Genomic DNA, 22,983 nt, shown 5'->3' on the forward strand with positions numbered 1-22,983 from the left:
GGTAGTAGGGGCGGATGTAAATTTTTACATCCGCACCTACCACGGTAGTACCGCTTTCGCTCCGCGGTAGTACCTCGCTATGTTGTCAGGCAGTAGTACCGCCCCTCGGCTGTACTACTGTGTCGGGTTTTTGCTTTTTCCGTTTCTTTGCGGAAGTAGGCACGGATGTTTCCTCCCCCATGGCTAGGGGATTTCTGCCTTGCGATAGTACCGCATGGAGGCGCGGTAGTACCGCGCTCGCGGAAGTACCGCCCTCAGCTCCTGCGCATCAGATCTGACCTTGCTGTCGCTAGGGTTGCGGCAGTACCGCGGGCCTGTACGGTAGTACCGCATGGCCGTGTGGTAGTACCGCTGGCCTGGCGTGGTAGTACCGCTAGCCGCGGGCTGGTTGGTGGGTAACGGTTGGATCTTTGTCCTACCTATATAAGGAGTCCCCTTCTTCCCCATTGACTCATCTCTTCTAACCTTAAGCTCCATTATTGCTCTAAGCTCCATTTTCGCCCGATCTCACTCCCTAGCCAATCAAAATTGTTGATTTGTTCGGGAGTGGTTGAGAAGGCCTTGATCCACACTTCCACCAAGAGAAATTTGATTCCCCCCACTAATCCCTTGCGGATCTTGTTACTCTTGGGTGTTTGAGCATCCTAGACGGTTGAGGTCACCGCGAAGCCATAGTCCATTGTGGTGAAGCTTCGTGGTGTCATTGGGAGCCTCCAATTGAGTTGTGGAGATTTCCCCAACCTTGTTTGTAAAGGTTTGGTCGCCGCCTCCAAGGGCACCAATAGTAGAATCACGGCATCTCGCATTGTGTGAGGGCGTGAGGAGAATACGGTGGCCCTAGTGGCTTCTTGGGGAGCATTGTGCCTCCACACCGCTCCAACGAAGACGTACTTCCTCTCAAAGGGAAGGAACTTCAGCAACACATCCTCGTCTCCACCGTCTCCACTCTTGGTTATCTCGTGCCTTTACTTGTGCAAGCTTATTTGTATCATATCACTTGCTTGCTTGTGTTCCTATCCTTGTTGCATCATATAGGTTGCTCACCTAGTTGCATATCTAGACAACCTACTTTGATGCAAAGTTTAAATTGTTAAAGAAAAGCTAAAAATTGCTAGTTGCCTATTCACCCCCCCCCCCTCTAGTCAACCATATCGATCCTTTCAACCATTATAGGACCACTGGGTCGCCTTAGAGCGCCATCGCTAGAGGACTCTGATGGGCTAAGCCCCCGTCGGCTAACGGCGGTGGCACGACGTCTCTGTGCGCGCCTCGGCGCGTCTTCATAGCGGGGGAGGCTTGGCCTCCCTCCTATATTGCAGCGCGACTCTGGCGGGCCGGCGGCTGGCGCACCTCGACGGATCTGGAGCTGGAGCTCGTACTGGCAGCCTAGTGCGGCTGGATCTGAAGCTTCAGGGTGGCAGCCCGTGCTTCCTGTCTAGTGATTCTGTTATGGTGGTGCGCATCGTGCCGGCTATGGCTCTTCGTCAGTGGCTTGACATGGGAGGCTGTCGGATCTAAACATGCTTGGCGGTTTTGGGTCACTGGTTCTTTCGGCCGGTGACGAAGTTTATGGTGTCTTCTGCTTGGTCATGACGCGATACACTAGTAGAAAACAGAGCTTTAAAACCGGTTCGTAAGGGCCTTTAGTGCCGGTTTTGTAACCGGCACTAAAGTGTGGGCACTAAAGCCCCCCCCCCTTAGTACCGGTTCGGCACGAACCACCACTAAAGGCCCACCACGTGGCGTGAGCTCTCGCCATGGCATGGGGGACCTTTAGTACCGCCGGTACTAAAGGTTTTTTCTTGAATTTTTTTTTTGAAAATTTTGGAATTTTTTTTATTTTTTTCGATTTTCAATTTTCTGAATTGAATTATTTGATGATTTAGTCTCTAATCACCTCTGTTAACTGCTCAAGTGTGGATCACTCATTCCAAATCGTCTAATTTCCCGGTCGGTCACCCATCCTCTCACTCCCCCAGCCCGAGCACGCTTAACTTCGGAGTTCTATTCCCCTACTTTCCAAGTCTGCACTTATTGTTTTCCTGACAAATGTAAGCTATCAATCCTATTAACCCTCAGTAGTTTAGCTTGAGCATTAGGTCACTCGTTTCACCATTTGAGTTTGAAACTATTATTTTAAAAAACAATAATTATTTAGTAACACTAATATTTCTTGAATAAGTTTGACCATAGTTTGACCACAGTTTGACCAGATTTGACCAAAATTCAAAAAATTGAAATAATTATTTAGTAACACTAATATTCTTGAATAATTATGTAGTAACATTGATACTTCTTGAATAAGTAGTTTGACCATAGTTTGACAAAAATTAAAAAAACTGAAATTTGAGCATATCTTTTTTTCCTTTTGAAATTTGAGAATTCTAAAAAATTGCAAACAAGCCATAGGCTGTCAAAATCAGATGCGGATTTTCGTGCTGAATTTTTTGATATATTATACATTTTTTTCCGACATCGTATGCAGAAGTTATAGCCGTTTTACATTTTCCCTACACTTTTTGCAAAACATGTCCAAATTTAAGTTTTCAAATTTTCATAACTAGTAGGTGTAGTAATATAATTATCTCTCGAAGGATTTTATTTTCTGAAGTTTTTATCATTTTCTTTTGATTTTTTCAAAACTGAAATGGCGGTACACGCGGGGGGGGGGGGGGGGGGGGGGTGGAGTTTGAAAATTGCCTTTGCCCTATAGTCTCGGTTTGTGTCTTCTTTAGTCCCCTAGGTCAGACCCCTTTAGTCCCGGTTCGTGGCATGAACCGGTACTAAAGGTTATCCCTTTAGTACCGATTTGTGCGACGAACCGGTACTAAAGATGATTATGGGGCCCCGACCTGACGTCAGCCTGCCACCATCCCTTTAGCACCGGTTCATGGCACGAACCGGTACTAAAGGTTCAACACGAACCGGCATTAATGCATGGCCGTTCGAACCGGCACTAATGGTGCCATTAGTACCGGGCCAAAATTAAACCGGGACTAATGTGTCTCACATTAGGACCTTTTTCTACTAATGCTAGTTTGTGGGAGGATCAGATCCAGTGCTGCAGCGGGCTCCTCATGCTGCGCCAGCGCCCGCTGTTGTCGGAAAAAAAATTCTACCAGTAAAACTTGTAAGATGAGCAGAATTTAAACCAAATTCCCCGTATTCTTCGACCGATCAATAGCGATATGCTATGTTGATACGATACGATCGGCGGGGTCTGATGGGAAGTGTCCGCCGATGATGAGGCTCCGAGTTGGAGATGCATTCTAGCGCGCGGTGGCGATTGGGGAGCAGCAGGAACAGGTACATCTTTTGTTTTCACGGCGGGTTCCGTACAGAGAAGGCATCGTTTTCATTTCTTGTTACGCCTGAACCGCGCCGGACGTTGAGTAAGTAGTACGTCTAATCTACGGTCCTCCGTAATAAACTCGTCGCCTGGCAATGATCAGACTCTGCTCGGGCCTCAATCATTCATTGATCCCTTTATTTGTTTGTGTTTGGTTATTCAGAAGTAATCACTAGCTAGCCTCCAATTAACGCTCTAGTCTGCTGATGCAGCACACGAGTAAACAGTTCTGGATTCAGTACTGAGTCGGGGTAGCACACGAGTAATCACTAGCTAGTTATCGTTCTCAATGAAACTTTGCGAGTGGCTTTTCGGTAACGCACAAATTATCGCCAGTCTTGTGTGAAGCAATTGTCTGAAAATATGCAGATGGCTTTATTGTCCCTTGAAACAAATAGTGGAAAGGAATGATTGTAGCGGCAAGAATAATAATGACTTAAAAGTAAACAACGAAAAGTAAAGATTGTTTTCTGCAATAGAGAGATTAAGAGCCAGTTTGATTTGTGTCCTCACCACCGTGCCTGGAGAAAGTCCATGCCTGAGTTGCGCCTGAGAATTTTGTGTTTTGTGCCTGGGCAGGCTAGCCTGAGATAGGACCGTTTGGTTGGTAACCTGGACTGAAGAAATATAAAAAAGATTTTTTTTAGTGTTAATGAACTGTACTGGTATGGAGCCCACCAGCCCAGCCAAATAGTTTAATATTGATCCACAGCCAGGCATGCACCAGGCATCCGAAAGAGATAGCCTGGCCCAGGCTAACAACGATGCCACGGTTAACCCCAGGCTAGTGACGATTCCAGGCTTGCTCCGGCCAGACACTCGTTCCATCGTTCAGGACACAATCCAAACAGATGCTAGGCAGGTTCCAGGAAAACTTGTGGCCAGGCACGAGATGGCCAGGGTGCCAACTAAACTGACCCTAAGTGGGGAGAAACTTTGGATCATGATTTTTGTCGAGGGTGCCAATGCGGCAGTAATTCCAGTTACCTTGTATCATATCATGATTATAGTATGTAAATTATTTTCCGGTAGGCGGATTGTCCTTCAGGAGGGGTCGAACTCCTTCATGCCGGATTCGTTTTTCTTTATAGTCCTACTTCGACATTGTCATGACATGATCGTCTCCACAATTAAGGTCATGAGACCAAAACCATTAAGTTTTGTAGATTATTGTTCTCTCATATTATCTTTGATCCTCACAGATATCTCCACCTGTTACCTGATGGTCACAGACTGGCTAAACGATATGTGCTTGTTGCGTAGGTCTTCGGATCAATGTTCTCTGGGCCCTTAAATTGAACACACACATAAGAGCATCTCCAGCCGCGCCCTTAACAGGTCCTCCTCATGCATTTTTGCCGCACCGGCGCTGAAAACAAGGCCCAGTCGCGTCCCCAGAAATCCGTTTTTCGTTGGCTCGGACCGAAATTGGTGCCGGCGGATCCAGGCCAAACCCGGCGCCCTGCGGGGCGCCTGAGGGCGCCGGCACAAGCGAAAGGTCACGTGGGTCCGCCCCGTCGGCGAGTCGAGCGTCTCTTCCCGCCATTTCATTTCGCTTTTCCCCCACTTCCCTCCCATTCTCTCCGTTCCTCCCGCCAATCTCCTGCCCGCCTCCGCCGCCATGCCACCGAAGAAGTACGTCGCCCCCCGCGCCGTGGCAACCGCGACCGCCCTCGTCGCCCAGCCGAAGCAGAGGAAGCCGAGGGCGCCGCCGTCCAAGCCACCGAGCATGACGAACGCCGAGTGGAGGGTGGAAGTTCAGCGACGAGGGGCGGTCACCGCCGACCGGCGGAACCAGGCGATCGCCAAGAAGGCCCGTGAGAACCGGGCGGACCAAACCGAGACCGACGCGACTCGCGCGGGGATGATGAACCCACCCGGCAACCACGCCCAGTACGCGCCCTGGGGCCAGCAAGGCGTTGGTTCTCCGTCGCTGCAGCCATGGGGATGCAAGCCCTCACCGGGCTACACCGACGGGGACGCGCACGGTGGGTTCAACCCCAACGTCACCTTCCCCCATGGACACCCGGCCCAGCGGACGCCCTCGCCCGCCTCACTACTAGGAAAAGGGCTATAGCTAATATGGATATTAATGGCGCACCATATATGTGGTGCGCCACTGCTATATAGCAGTGGCGCACCGGATACAGGTGCGCCATTAGTGTCCTCATTACTAATGGCGCACCACACACACGGTGCGCCATTACTAACAATTTTTTTCCAAAACTACTAATGGCGCACCACACACTCCGTGCGCCACTACTAACATTTTTTTTATTTTTAAAAAAAACTAGTAATGGCGCACCGGGGAAACTAGTAATGCGCACCACAACCAAGGTGCGCCACTACTAACAATTATTTTTAAAAAAAATATTAATGGCGCACCATCTAATAATGCGTCATTAGTAATCAGGGTTACTAATGGCGCATTATTAGGTGGTGCACCATTAGTAACCTAAGACCAGTTAGATATTTTGGACAGCCACCTACCACACTCACTTTCCCCACTTCATTCTCTCCACCTCCTCCAAGCTTGTCTCGGCTGCCTCCTCCTCCTCGCCTCATTTGCACCATAGATTCACCCAAATTAAATGGTTAAATTTCCTTTTTTTATAGGTAAATAAGGGGAAAGCTTCTTTATGTTGTAGATCTACTTTTTTCTCCCTCCAACAACGTGCACATGCACTTTTTATGGCCTAGATCTACGTATGTTTATGATGTTGCATATGTTTATGGTGTTGCATATGTTTGTAGTGTTGCATATGTTTTTGTTTGCAGGTACCAGTATTTGAAATGCGACAGTTGCCAATATTTTGCCGGAATGTTGACTCATTTCCGTTTCGGTGAGAATTTGGCACCATGCATTCTTTTTTGTCCTATTTTAGGCAAAGTCATGCCAAATTTGTTTTTGGTTCTAAAATATCGTTTTGCTCTACCCCGCAGGCGACCATGGTCCGCACGATGACCGAAGGCATTGTGAATAGGTTTTTGAGCTCCGCGAAGGCCGAGATGCTTCAAAAGAATGAGACGGAGATAAGATGTCCATGTCGAAGATGCAAGCTGAGGAGCCTTATGGACCCGGATTCCGTACAGGTGCGGGACCGCCTGCTCTTGCGTGGTTTCATGGATGGCTATCGGTGGCAAGGTGATGAAGATGATTATGAAGTCGTCCATGGGGGGCGGGCAAGAAATGAGGAAGGGCAGCAAGACAACCGCAGCGAGGGCGGGCGAGAAGACGAAGAATCTCCAGGACATGATCACGAAGTAGATGCATTATGCAGTCATCATGTAGAAGTTGCCGGACATGATGATGAGGAAGATGCCGGAGCAGACGAAGGGCATGATCATAAAGATGAAGATGCCGGAGCAGACGACAATGGACCATCGATGGGCTGGGTGCAGGACCCTCATATTCAAGAGCTGCTTCTCAAGCAGACAAATAACGCAAGAGCTGCTGCCCGAGAGAAAGCCAAGCTGGATCAACTGGAGATAGACGCGGTTACTCCATTGTATGAAGGATGCAGGCCGAGGATACCCACCTGAAAGTAACGCTCATCGCTCTGGAGATGAAGGTAAAACACAAAATTACCGACGCATGCTTCGACGAGAACATGTCATTCTCGCATGAACGTCTTCCCAAGGGGAAACAAGTGCCCGACCAGTTTCGAGGAGGCGAAGAAAATCATGTGTCCTCTGGATTTACCGCACGTGAAATACCATGTGTGCATGAACAATTGCATCATTTATCGGGACGAGCACACAGAGTCTACCATGTGTCCGGTGTGCGGCGTCACTCGATACAAGAAGAGAAAGAAAGCTCCTCGAAAAGTGGTGTGGTACTTTCCGATCACTCCTCGTCTGCAGCGGTATTTCGCAGACCCTAAGCTAGGAAAGCTCCTGCGTTGGCACGCGGATAGGGAGGAGAAGAAGCGAGAAGATGACGGAAATGATCCGGAGATAAATAAAAAAGACAAGATGCTGAGTCACCCTAAGGATGCGAGCCAGTGGCAAGCGTTGAACTTTGAACACCCAGAATTTGAGAACGATCCAAGGAACATCATGCTGGGCGCGAGCACCGATGGAGTCAATCCGTCTGGCATCCAGAGAAGCACACATAGCACCTGGCATGTGTTTGTGTGGATGTACAACCTTCCCCCCTGGTTGTGCATGAAGAGGAAGTACATTCACATGAGTATGCTAATTGAAGGGCCGAAACAACTAGGGAACGACATCAATCTGTATCTGGGGCTGCTGAAAGAGGAGCTAGACACGCTGTGGAAAACGCCAGTCAATATGTGGGACGCCGCAGAGAAAGAATATTTCCCTATAAGAGCCGCACTGCTCACGATGGTGCACGCCTATCTCGGTTACGGATATGTCGCGGGGCAGGTGGTCCACGAATTTTCTGGATGCGTCAGGTGCATGGATATCACAACGTATCGCCAGCTAGATAGAGATCCGGGTCTTCGAAAACCGTGTTCATGGGACATCGAAGGTGGCTTCGCGATGATGACCCGTGGAGAAAATGCAAGGATCTGTTCGATGGTGAAACCAAACCCCGAAGACGCCCGCGTACGAGGAGCGGCGAGGAAATAGACGAGTTGTTGAAAAATTGGAAAGAGTGCCCGGAGCCGGGAAAGACGCGAAAGGCGCCAGAGCCGCTGCTGAAGTTATGGAAAACAAGGTCTGTTTTCTAGGACTTGCCGTACTGGAAGATCCTCCGTGTGCCTCATAGCCTTGATGTCATGCATATCACGAAGAACGTGTGCGAGAGTCTGCTTGGTACCCTGCTCAACATGCCGGAGAGGACTAAAGATTGGCCGAAAGCAAGGACAGACTGGAAATCAATGGGCATCAGGGAGGAGCTTCACGCTAATGATGATGATGATGAGGCGAAGCAGGACACGAAAAGTCGCCGCAAAGGGAAAAAGGCCAAGAAGAACGGAAATTACTACCCTCCCGCGTGCTTCACTCTAAGTCAGGAGGAAATCGAGCAGTTTTTCACCTACCTCGTAGGAGTAAAGCTTTCCTATGGTTACGCGGGGAAGATAAGCATATACCTAGACTCAGCGAAGCAGAAGTTCAGCGGGATGAAGTGTCACGACTGTCGCGTGCTGATGACGCAGATACTTCCAGTTGCAATCCGTGGGATCATGGACGCGCACGTCCTTTAAACGCTATTTGGCCTATGCAACTTTTTCGACGTCATCTCTCAGAAGTCGGTTGGCGTGAGGCAACTCAGAAGGCTACAGGAAGAGATCGTGGTGATACTATGCGATCTTGAGATATACTTCCCGCCCGCATTCTTCGATGTTATGGTGCATCTGCTGGTCCATACCGTGGAGGATATCATCCAACTCGGGCCGACATTCCTGCACAGCATGATGCCCTTCGAAAGGATGAATGGTGTCACAAAGGATACGTTCACAACATGTCACGTCCAGAGGGAAGCATAGCCAGGGGCTTTCTGACCGAAGAGTGCATCTCCTACTGCACGAATTATCTAGGCATCGAGAACCCCGTTGGTCTGCCCGTCATCAGGCACCTCGGCAGGCTCGCTGGATGGGGTCACCGCGATGGTCACCGCGAAATGGATGTCGACTTCGAGGGTCGACTCGCCGACTTTGAAAGAGCAAACCTAGTCGTGCTAGAACACATAGACGTGGTCGATCCTTGGGTGGTAGAGCACAAAACCTTTATTGAGAAGATGTACAATGACCGAGGCCAACAGAGGACGGACGGAGATATAATCAAAGAGCACAACTCATGTTTCACGCGTTGGTTCAAGGAGAAGCTTCTGTCGTACCCTTTACATGAGGATTCTTCCGCGGAAGAAAAACTCATATTCACCTTGTCACAGGGCGCCGAGCACAACCTAATGACCTATGAGGCGTACAATATCAACGGCTACACATTCTACACCGAGGACAAGGACATGAAGAGCGATGGTTATCAGAACTCCGGGGTAACAATGGAATCCTACACCGGTAACGACAAGGACAGATACTATGGAGTGATCGAGGAGATCTGGGAGCTGAGCTATGCTGGAGAGAAGGTCCCGATGTTCCGTGTCAAATGAGCTAAGAGCGTCATAAAAGAAGACCAATATTTCACCACCATGGTTATACCCGAAGCCAAATCCAAGACCGCGGGCGCAAACGTCATCGCGAAAAATGAGCCATGGGTACTGGCTTCCCAAGTGAACCAATGCTTCTTCATCACCGACCGTCAAAGCCCAGTCGTGTTGTCGTGAGGAGAGGCGAAAGGAAGATCATCGGAATGGATGGAGTCGCCAATGAGCAAGACTTCGACAAGTACGGCGACCCGAAGATGGAACATGACGACGACGATGAAGTGCCATACACCACAAGAAGAAGCAGGACCACCTTACCTAAAGGACGTCCGTTCAACAGAAGAAATCCATTTGCGAAAAAGAAGGGCAAGAAGATTGTGAAAATATAGCTAGCTAAGATCGATTGTATTTAAATTGTAGTCTTCATTTCTCGATTGTATTTCGACATATTGAAATGATATTTCTAACTCACAAAAAGTATTGAATTTGTTAATATTTTTTGAACTCATGAATATTTTTAAATGTCATGGGCACTTTTTGAATTCATGAATATTTTTTCAAATTTGATGATATTTTTTCATATTCATAAATGTTTTACCAATTCACAAATGAATGCAACTAAAAATCCAAAAACAATATTTATGATATTTTGAAATAACAAATTTGATGATATTTTTTCATATTCATAAATATTTTTAAATAACAAATTTGATGATATTTTTTCACATTCATAAATGTTTTCAAATTTGATTGAGATTTTCTAAAAAATTATTACATGCAACTAAAAATAAAAAAACTACTAATGGCGCTCCAGGAGAAGGTGTGTCATTACTATCAGTGTACTTATGGCGCACCCCTAGGAGGTGCGCCATTGGTATACCAATTTTTATGATATTGTTTCAAATATTTTCAAATAACAAATATGATGATATTTTCAAATAATAAATTTGATGATATTTTTTCATATTCATAAATATTTTCAAATAACAAATTTGATGATATTTTTTCACATTCATAAATGTTTTCAAATTTGATTGTCATTTTCTAAAAAATTATTAGATGAAACTAAAAAAAGTTACTTATAGCACACCCTTGGGTGGTGCACCATTGCTATGGATGTACTTATGGCGCACCCCTCGGTGGTGCGCCATTGCTATTAGTCATTTTCTAAAAAAAATATTAGATGAAACTAAAAAAATGTTACTTATGGCGCACCCCTGGGTGGTGCGCCATTGCTATGGATGTACTTATGGCACACCCCTCGGTGGTGCGCCATTGCTATTAGATGTACCCCCCTCTGTCCCTTTCCCCCTCGCCCCCCATGATACGTCTCCATCGTATCTACTTTTCCAAACACTTTTGCCCTTGTTTTGGACTCTAACTTGCATGATTTGAATGGAACTAACCCGGACTGACGCTGTTTTCAGCAGAATTGCCATGGTGTTATTTATGTGCAGAAACAAAAGTTCTCGGAATGACCTGAAACTTCACGGAACGTCTTTTTGGAAATAATAAAAAATCCTTGCAAAAGATGAAGACTAGGGGGCCCAAACCCTAGCCACGAGGGTGGGGGGCGTGCGTGCCCCCCTGGGCGCGCCCCCCTACCTCGTGGGCCCCCTAGAGCTCCTCCGACCTCAACCCCAATTCTATATGTTCACTTTTCGGGAGAAAAAATCAAAGAGAAGGATTCATTGCGTTTTATGATACGGAGCCGCCGCCAAGCCCTAAAACCTCTCGGGAGGGCTGATCTGGAGTCCGTTCGGGGCTCCGGAGAGGGGAATTTGTCGCCATCGTCATCATCAACCATTCTCCATCACCAATTTCATGATGCTCACCGCCGTGCGTGAGTAATTCCATCGTAGGCTTGCTGGACGGTGATGGGCTGGATGATATTTATCATGTAATCGAGTTAGTTTTGTTAGGGTTTGATCCCTAGTATCGACTATGTTCTGAGATTGATGTTGCTATGACTTTGCTATGCTTAATGCTTGTCACTAGGGCCCGAGTGCCATGATTTCAGATCTGAACCTATTATGTTTTCATCAATATATGAGAGTTCTTGATCCTATCTTGCAAGTCTATAGTCACCTACAATGTGTTATGATCCGGCAACCCCGAAGTGACAATAATCGGGACCACTCCCGGTGATGACCGTAGTTTGAGGAGTTCATGTATTCGCTATGTGTTAATGCTTTGGTCTGATATTCTATTAAAAGGAGGCCTTAATATTTCTTAGTTTCCATTAGGACCCCGCTGCCACGGGAGGGTAGGACAAAAGATGTCATGCAAGTTCTTTTCCATAAGCACGTATGACTATATTTGGAATACATGCCTACATTACATTGATGAATTGGAGCTAGTTCCCTGTCACCCTAGGTTATGACTGTTACATGATGAACCACATCCGACATAATTCTCTATCACCAATCCATTGCCTACGAGCTTCCCATATATTGTTCTTCGCTTATTTACTTTTCCGTTGCTATTGTTACAATCACTACAAAATACCAAAAACATTACTTTTGCTACCATTACTTTTGCTATCGTTACCACTACTATCATATTACTTTGCTACTAAACACTTTGCTGCAGATACTAAGTTTCGAGGTGTGCTTGAATTGACAACTCAACTGCTAATACTTGAGAATATTCTTTGGCTCCCCTTGTGTCAAATCAATAAATTTGGGTTGAATACTCTACCCTCGAAAACTGTTGTGATCCCCTATACTTGTGGGTTATCAAGACTATTCTCTAGCACAGTTGCCGAGGAGCATAGCTCTATTCTTTGAGTCACTTAGGATTTATATCTGCTTCATTATGAAGAACTTGAGAGATCCAAAAACCAAGATTTATCCCTCAACTATGAGGGGAGGTAAGGAACTGCCATCTAGCTCTGCACTTGATTCACCTTCTGTTTTGAGTAAGCTTGCGACACCTAAACCTGCCTATGCTATTCATTCTGATATGTCGCATGTTATTGATGATGCCACTTCTGCTATGCATGATACTTATGATGAAACTACTTCTACGCTTGACACTACTATGCCACTTGGTGAATTTCTTGATGAACAACTTGCTAGGGTTAGAGAGAATGAAATTATTGAAACTGATAATATTGATGAAAGTGATGATGAAGACTCTCCCCCTAATAAATATGAATTGCATGTTGTTCCTAAGGGTTATGTTCTGGATGAAGAATCTGCTAGAGCTATTCTTGCTTGAAATGATAGATATGATCTAAAGAGGTTATTAGCTAAATGGAAGCAGCAATCCCTTAATGCTAGAATGAAAATTGACCCTGCTTTTGCTACTTCACCTATCTGTGTTACTGATAAGGAATATGAATTCTCTATTGATCCTGACATAATTACTTTGGTTGAATCTGATCCTTTTTATGGCTATGAATCTGAAACTGTTGTGGCACATCTTACTAAATTAAATCATATAGCCACCCTGTTCACTAATGATGAGAAATCTCGCTACCTTTATATCCTTAAAATATTTCCGTTCTCATTAAAGGGTGATGCTAAGATATGGTTTAATTCTCTGGATCCTGTTTGTGTGCGTAGTCCCCAGGATATGATTTATTACTTCTCTGCTAAATATTTCCCTGCTCATAAGAAACAAGCTTCTTTGAGGGATATATATAATTTTGTGCAAATCGAAGAAGTTACTTAATGCTTTGCCTGATCATCCTCTTAAGAAAAATGAAATACTTGATATCTTTTATAATGGACTAACCGATGCTTCCAGAGATTACCTGGATAGTTGTGCTGGTTCTGTTTTCAGGGAAAGAACACCGGATGAAGCTGAAATTCTATTGAATAATATGTTGACAAATGAAAATAATTGGACACTTCCTGAGCCTATTCCTAAACCAACTCCGAAGAAAAGGGGTATTCTATTTCTCAGTTATGAAAATATGCAAGAGGCAAAGAAATCCATGAAAGAAAAGGGTATTAAAGCTAAAGATGTTAAGAATTTACCTCCTATTGAAGAAATAGATGGTCTTAATTTACCGCCTGTCGAAGAAATATATGATTTTAATCCATCACCTATTGAAGAAATACATGGTCTTGATAACCCGACACAGGTAGTAAAGGTAAATTCTCTCTATATATATGATAAAGCTGAAATCCCATTTACTAAGTTTGCTAGCCCATGCTTAGATGAGTTTGATAAATTTATGGTTAAGAAAGAAGACTTCAATGCTTATTTTGGTAGAGAATTAAAACACGGTGCTGGTATGCTTGAACACTTGGGTGATTATATGGCTAATGTCAAAGGTGAACTTAAACTTATTAGTAAACATGCTTCTATGGTTACCACTCAAGTAGAACAAGTACTTAAGGCTCAAAATGATTTGCTCAATGAATTGAATAGTAAGAATACTGATTATGCTGTTAGAGTGGCTACTAGAACTGGTAGAATGACTCAGGAACCTCTGTATCCTGAAGGCCACCCTAAGAGAATTGAGAAAGATTCTCAGAGAAATAATATAGATGCACCTGGTCCTTCTAAAAGGAAGAAAAAGAAAAATGATAGGACTTTGCATGCTTCTAGTGAACCTATTACTGAAACACCTGAGAATCCAAATGATATTTCTATTTCTGATGCAGAAACTCAATCTGGTAATGAACCTGAAACTAGTGATAATGTTAATGATAATGTTCATGATGATGCTCAACCTAGCAATGATAATGATATAGAAATTGAACCTGGTGTTGATCTTGATAACCCACAATCAAAGAATCAACGTTATGATAAGAGAGACTTTGTTGCTAGGAAACATGGTAAAGAAAGAGAGCCTTGGGTTCAGAAACCCATGCCTTTTCCTCCCAAACCATCCAAGAAAAAGGATGATGAGGATTTCGAGCGCTTTGCTGAAATGATTAGACCTATCTTTTTGTGTATGCGATTAACTGATATGCTTAAAATGAATCCTTATGCTAAGTACATGAAAGAAATTGTCACTAATAAAAGAAAGATACCGGAAGCTGAAATTTCCACCATGCTTGCTAATTATACTTTTAAAGGTGGAATACCTAAGAAGTTAGGAGATCCAGGAATACCCAGTATACCATGCTCCATTAAAAGAAACTATGTTAAAACTGCTTTATGTGATCTCGGAGTCGGTGTTAGTGTCATGCCTCTCTCTTTATATCATAGACTTGATTTGAATAAGTTGACACCTACTGAAATATCTTTGCAAATGGCTAATAAATCAACTACTATACCTGTTGGTATTTGTGAGGATGTGCCTGTTGTGGTTGCAAACGTTACTATTTTAACGAACTTTGTTATTCTTGATATTCCCGAGGACGATAGTATGTCTATTATCCTTGGAAGACCCTTTTTGAATACTGTAGGGGCTGTTATTGATTGCAACAAAGGCAATGTCACTTTTCATGTTAATGGTAATGAGCATACGGAACACTTTCCGAGGAAACAACCTCAAGTCCAAAGTATCAATTCTATTGGAAAAATTCCATCGTTTATTTTTGAAGGTTTTGAATTTCCTCTTCCTACTGTCAAGAAGAAATATGACATTCTTATTGTTGGGGATGTGCATATCCCCGTTGAGGTAACCTAGTGTTATTCGAAAATTCTCCGGTTCCATGTTATTTGGAATGAGTTTGTTAACAAGACTTGATCAACCTTGTTAATGGGTTCCTTTTGATGACCATGAGATGGATGAATTTAGAAAACACAACTCTCTGCACCCTCCTTTTACTTTCTGTTATTTATATCAAATAAAATTAAAATATGTATTTTCCGTCTATTATCTGCTTTATCCGTGCAATATAAAAATACCCCAAAAATAAAAGTTCTCCAAATGCCCTGAAATTTAAATATGATTTTTTCTGGAATATTTGAGAATATTTGGCACTGAGAACACAACACGGGGGCATCGACCTGGCCACGAGGGTGGAGGGCGCCCCTACCCCCTTGGCGCGCCCCCTGCCTCGTGGGCATACGGTGGCCCTCCTCCACTTATTCCTGCACCCACACACTCCTTCTTCCTCCCACAAACACGATTATCCCATTCAAACCCGAGTCCAAGCTCATTTTGCTGCCATTTTCGATCTCCTTGCTCAAAGCACCTCTCACAAAACAGCTTGGGGGGGTTGTTCCTTGGTATGTGACTCCTCCATTGGTCCAATTAGTTTTTGTTCTAGTACTTTGTTCATTACAAATTTGTGCTGCCTAGGTGACCCTGTTCTTGAGCTTGCATGTCAAATTTATGTGGTTCCAAGTAGTTTTGATGCATGATATAGGCTCTAGGCACTTGTAGGAGTAGTTGCTATCAATTTTGTTGAGTTTGGTTCACTTTTATTTGAGTTACTAAAAATTTCAGAAATTTTTCAGAGGAGGAAATATGTTTTGGAAAATGTACCAAGGTGGTTCTTCAAGGAAACAAGAACCCAGGCTTGCAATGTGTGATGTTGATGATGAGCCACCAAGGGACGCTCCAGTGCGGCCTTGTGAATGGCCTTCAGAGGACTTCATGGATAGAGCGGGGATTAAGGAAGAATTTAACGCATATTTGCGTAATGCTGATCTTGTGAGCTTCGAGGAAGAAAAATGCCGTCAGTACGACTATCTCACTAGTTCCTTTGCGAGGAGGTTTGAATTTTCATCTTCACGTAATTTTCAAACTATCTTGTTTGATCTGTATGAAAATTCTTACACTATGGACTTAGAGGACTTTACCACTTCTTGCAAACTTCCACAATGGGGTAGTACTAGTGAACCTCGCAAATCTGAATTTAGAGATTTACTTAATAGTATAACTGTGGGGGAATCTAGAGATATAGCACAAGCTACCATAGGGAGCATTCACTTTCCTGCTATACATTATTTTGCTCTCTTCATAGGTAGATGCATTAACGATAGAGATGAAGCATGCCACATGTGTGTCCCTGACCTCAGTATTCTTAGGAGTGCTATGTTAGGAGATAAATATTATAATTTGGGAGCTATTGTTGCACGTAGGTTGCATCTTAATAGATTTAATGGAGATTTCTTTGGTGGAATTTATGCAACCCGCATAGCTAATTTTCTTGGTATAACCATACGTGAGGATGATATTGAGTTGCCTCCTGCTTATTTTGATTATGAGGCTATCGCTCGTCATCAGTTTGTTGAGAGGAACGATCAGTTCCTCCAGTACCGACTAATCTTTGACAGACGACGCACCTATCACGTCGCTCTCCCTACTTCTACTTTCTTTGACTTTCAGGCAAAAGGGAGATATTCTATAACCAGAGAGGAGGCGAGGAGTATAAGAGGAGAGCTGAGATAGCTCGCCTCCAAGCTGCAGCCCATGATGCAATGACCGCTGCATCACAGTACGACCCTAGTTACAACTTTGGATATCCGCCAGGCCATCCGTGGCATTAGACCAACTTAGGCCAAAAGCCTAAGCTTGGGGGAGTATGTATTTCTCACCAACATTACATTCATGTTCACACACTCATTGCTACATGTCGGTGCTCATACTTTTTCATTGTAATATCCATGTTAGTTTATTTTCTTTTTTTATGCTTTCTTCTTGTGTGCTTAATAAACCTTAAGAAAAAAATAGTTGTAGCTTTTAGCTAGTTTTAATTTCCATGCTTGTAGTAGTAATTAAAAAGAAAACCCAAAAAGATTTCCTGTTCTTCTTTTGCTTGTTGGGAGCTTTCCCGTGTAAATAGTTTTATTTCTTTTCTTTTCTTTGGGGGTCGATAGGAGAAGACCATGATTAAATTATTGAAGTGGCTCTTATATGCATTATTGTTGATCTGACAAAAGAGCCCATATTGCCTTGTCTTCTCCTATTTATTGAATGCTTGCAGATTCCAGCTTAGTCCAATGCACGTGCACTATTATTATTATCCACATCGTTCAGTCATGCAAGTGAAAGGCAATTATGACGATATACGATGGACTGACTGATATGAGAAAAGCTGGTATGAACTCGACCTCTCTTGTTTTTGTAAATATGATTAGTTCATCTTTCCTGATTTAGCCTATTATGAATAAACATGTTTGCAATGACAATTAGAGATTACAGTTGCTTATGCCATGCTTAATTAGCCAGGAGCTTATAATGGTTTACCTTGCGTGCCAACATGCTATTAAAATGGTTGTGATGTGGTATAATAGGGTGGTATCCTCTTTTGAACGATTCGAGTGGCTTGACTTGGCACATGTTCACGCATGTAGTTGAAACAAAATCAACATAGCCTCTACGATATTTATGTTCATGGTGAATTATATCATACTCATGCTTGCATTCAGTGTTGATTAATTTTAATGCATGTTCATGACTGTTGTCGCTCTCTGGCTGGTCGCTTCCAAGTCCCTTTCTAGCCTTCACCTGTACTAAGCGGGAATACTGCTTGTGCATCCAATCCCATAAACCCCAAAGTTATTCCATATGAGTCCACCATACCTACCTATATACGGTATCTACCTACCGTTCCAAGTAAATTTGTATGTGCCAAACTCTAAACCTTCAAATAAATATCCTGTTTTGTATGCTCGAATAGCTCATGTATCAACTAGGGCTGTCCGTATCTTCCATGTTAGGCGGGTTATTCTCAAGAGGAGTGGGCTCCGCTCCTCACTCACGAGAAAATGGCTGGTCACCGGGATGCCCATGTTGGGTTTTGTAGTAATTTCAAAAAATTTCCTACGCACACGCAAGATCATGTGATGCATAGAAACGAGAGGGGAGAGTGTTGTCTACGTACCCAACGCAGACCGACTGCGGAAGCGCTGACACGACGTAGAGGAAGTAGTCGTACGTCTTCACGATCCAACCGATCAAGCACTGAAACTACGACACCTCCGAGTTCGAGCACACGTTCATCTCGATGACGATCCCCGGACTCCGATCCAGCAAAGTGTCGGGGAAGAGTTTCGTCAGCACGACGGCGTGGTGACGATCTTGATGAACTATAGCAGCAGGGCATCGCCTAAACTCCGCTACAGTATTATCGAGGAATATGGTGGCAGGGGGCACCACACACGGCTAAGGAATAGATCACGTGGATCAACTTGTGTGTCTAGAGGTGCCCCTGCCTCCGTATATAAAGGAGTAGAGGGGGGGAGGCTGGCCGGCCAAGCTTGGTGCGCCAGGAGAGTCCTACTCCCTCTGGGAGTAGGATTCCCCCCCCCCCCAATCCTAGTTGGAATAGGATTCGCGGAGGGGAAAAAGAGGAGGAGGGGGCCGGCCACCTCTCCTAGTCCTAATAGGACTAGGGGAAGGGGGGAGGCGTGCAACCCATCTAGGGCAGCCCCTTCTCTTTTCCAATAAGGCCCACTATGGCCCATATAGCTCCCGGGGGGTTCCGGTAACCCTCCCGGTACTCCGGTAAAATCCCGATTTCACCCGGAACACTTCCGATATCAAAATACAGGCTTCCAATATATCAATCTTTATGTCTCGACCATTTCGAGACTCCTCGTCATGTCCGTGATCACATCCGGGACTCCGAACAACCTTCGATACATCAAAATGCATAAACTCATAATGTAACTGTCATCGTAACCTTAAGCGTGCGGACCCTACGGGTTCGAGAACAATGTAGACATGACCGAGACACGTCTCCAGTCAATAACCAATAGCGGGACCTGGATGCCCATATTGGCTCCTACATATTCTACGAAGATCTTTATCAGTCTGACCGCATAACAACATACGTTGTTCCCTTTGTCATCGGTATGTTACTTGCCCGAGATTCGATCGTCGGTATCCAATACCTAGTTCAATCTCGTTACCGGCAAGTCTCTTTACTCGTTCCGTAATACATCATCTCACAACTAACATATTAGTTGTAATGCTTGCAAGGCTTATGTGATGTGCATTACCGAGAGGGCCCAGAGATACCTCTCTGACAATCGGAGTGACAAATCCTAATCTCGAAATACGCCAACCCAACATCTACCTTTGGAGACACCTATAATGCTCCTTTATAATCACCCAGTTATGTTGTGACGTTTGGTAGCACCCAAAGTGTTCCTGCGGTAAACGGGAGTTGCATAATCTCATAGTCATAGGAACATGTATAAGTCATGAAGAAAGCAATAGCAACATACTAAACGATCGGGTGCTAAGCTAATGGAATGGTTCATGTCAATCAGATCATTCAACTAATGATGTGACCTCGTTAATCAAATAACAACTCATTGTTCATGGTCAGGAAACATAACCATCTTTGATTAACGAGCTAGTCAACTAGAGGCATACTAGTGACACTTTGTTTGTCTATGTATTCACACATGTATTATGTTTCCGGTTAATACAATTCTAGCATGAATAATAAACATTTATCATGATTATAAGGAAATAAATAATAACTTTATTATTACCTCTAGGGCATATTTCCTTTAGTCTCCCACTTGCACTAGAGTCAATAATCTAGATTACACTGTAATGAATCTAACACCCATGGAGCCTTGGTGCTGATCATGTTTTGCTCGTGGAAGAGGCTTAGTCAACGGGTCTGCAACATTCAGATCCGTATGTATCTTGCAAATCTCTATGTCTCCCACCTGGACTAGATCCCGGATGGAGTTGAAGCGTCTCTTGATGTGTTTGGTCCTTTTGTGAAATCTGGATTCCTTTGCCAAGGCAATTGCACCGGTATTGTCACAAAAGATTTTCATTGGACCCGATGCACTAGGTATAACACTTAGATCGGATATGAACTCCTTCATCCAGACTCCTTCGTTCGCTGCTTCCGAAGCAGCTATGTACTCCGCTTCACATGTAGATCCCGCTACGACGCTTTGTTTAGAACTGCACCAACTGACAGCTCCACCGTTTAATGTAAACACGTATCCGGTTTGCGATTTAGAATCGTCCGGATCAGTTTCAAAGCTTGCATCAACGTAACCTTTTACGGTGAGCTCTTTGTCACCTCCATATATGAGAAACATATCCTTAGTCCTTTTCAGGTATTTCAGGATGTTCTTGTCCGCTGTCTAATGATCCACTCCTGGATTACTTTGGTACCTCCCTGCTAAACTTATAGCAAGGCACACATCAGGTCTGGTACACAGCATTTCATACATGATAGATCCTATGGCTGATGCATAGGGAACATCTTTCATATTCTCTCTACCTTCTGCAGTGGTCGGGCATTGAGTCTTTACTCAACTTCACACCTTGTAACACAGGCAAGAACCCTTTCTTTGCTTGATCCATTTTGAACTTCTTCAAAATTTTGTCAAGGTATGTGCTTTGTGAAAGTCCAATTAAGCGTCTTGATCTATCTCTATAGATCTTAATGCCTAATATGTAAGCAGCTTCACCGAGGTCTTTCATTGAAAAACTTTTATTCAAGTATCCCTTTATGCTATCCAGAAATTCTATATCACTTCCAATCAGCAATATGTCATCCACATATAATATCAGAAATGCTACAGAGCTCCCACTCACTTTCTTGTAAATACAGACTTCTCCGAAAGTCTGTATAAACCAAATGCTTTGATCACACTATCAAAACGTTTATTCCAACTCCGAGAGGCTTGCACCAGTCCATAAATGGATCGCTGGAGCTTGCACACTTTGTTAGCTCCCTTTGGATTGACAAAACCTTCTGGTTGCATCATATACAACTCTTCTTCCAGAAATCCATTCAGGAATGCAGTTTTGACATCCATCTGCCAAATTTCATAATCATAAAATGCGGCAATCGCTAACATGATTCGGACGGACTTAAGCATCGCTACGGGTGAGAAGGTCTCATCGTAGTCAATCCCTTGAACTTGCCGAAAACCTTTTGCGATAAGTCGAGCTTTGTAGATAGTAACATTACCATCAGCGTCAGTCTTCTTCTTAAAGATCCATTTATTTTCAATTGCTTGCCGATCATCAGGCAAGTCAACCAAAGTCCATACTTTGTTCTCATACATGGATCCCATCTCAGAATTCATGGCTTCAAGCCACTTTGCGGAATCTGGGCTCACCATCGCTTCTTCATAGTTCGTAGGTTCATCATGATCTAGTAGCATGACTTGGAGAACAGGATTACCGTACCACTCTGGTGCGGATCTTACTCTGGTCGATCTACGAGGTTCAGTAGTATCTTGATCTGAAGTTTCATGATCATTATCATTGGCTTCCTCACTAACTGGTGTAGGTGTCACTGAAACAGTTTTCTGTGATGTACTACTTTCCAGTAAGGGAGCAGGTACAGTTACCTCATCAAGTTCTACTTTCCTCCCACTCACTTCTTTCGAGAGAAACTCCTTCTCTAGAAAGGATCCATTCTTAGCAACGAATGTCTTGCCTTCGGATCTGTGATAGAAGGTGTACCCAACAGTCTCCTTTGGGTATCCTATGAAGACACATTTCTCCGATTTGGGTTCGAGCTTATCAGGTTGAAGCTTTTTCACATAAGCATCGCAGCCCCAAACTTTAAGAAACGACAACTTTGGTTTCTTGCCAAACCATAGTTCATAAGGCGTCGTCTCAACGGATTTTGATGGTGCCCTATTTAACGTGAATGCGGCCGTCTCTAAAGCATAACCCCAAAATGATAGCGGTAAATCAGTAAGAGACATCATAGATCGCACCATATCTAGTAAAGTACGATTACGACGTTCGGACACACCATTACGCTGTGGTGTTCCGGGTGGCGTGAGTTGCGAAACTATTCCACAGTTTTTCAAATGTACACCAAACTCATAACTCAAATATTCTCCTCCATGATCATATCGTAGAAACTTTATTTTCTTGTTACGATGATTTTCAACTTCACTCTGAAATTCTTTGAACTTTTCAAATGTTTCAGATTTATGTTTCATTAAGTAGATATACCCATATCTGCTTAAATCATCTGTGAAGGTGAGAAAATAATGATATCCGCCACGAGCCTCAATATTCATCGGACCACACACATCGGTATGTATGATTTCCAACAAATCTGTTGCTCTCTCCATAGTACCGGAGAACGGTGTTTTAGTCATCTTGCCCATGAGGCACGGTTCGCAAGTACCAAGTGATTCATAAACAAGTGGTTCCAAAAGTCCATCAGTATGGAGTTTCTTCATGCGCTTTATACCGATATGACCTAAACGACAGTGCCACAAATAAGTTGCACTTTCATTATCAACTCTGCATCTTTTGGCTTCAACATTATGAATATGTGTATTACTACTATCGAGATTCAGTAAGAATAGGCCACTCTTCAAGGGTGCATGACCATAAAAGATTTTACTCATATAAATAGAACAACCATTATTCTCTGATTTAAATGAATAACCGTCTCGCATTAAACAAGATCCAGATATAATGTTCATGCTCAACGCTGGCACCAAATAACAATTATTTAGGTCTAATATTAATCCCGAAGGTAGATTTAGAGGTAGCGTGCCGACCGCGATCACATCGTCTTTGGAACCGTTTCCCACGCGCATCGTCACCTCGTCCTTTGCCAGTGCCCGCTTATTCAGTAGTCCCTATTTCGAGTTGCAAATATTAGCAACAGAACCAGTATCAAATACCCAGGTGCTACTGCGAGCTCTAGTAAGGTACACATCAATAACATGTATATCACATATA

This window comes from Triticum urartu, chromosome 3A (genome assembly GCF_056163025.1).
Source record: "Triticum urartu cultivar PI428250 chromosome 3A, HENAU_Tu73, whole genome shotgun sequence".
Lineage (NCBI taxonomy): Eukaryota > Viridiplantae > Streptophyta > Magnoliopsida > Poales > Poaceae > Triticum > Triticum urartu.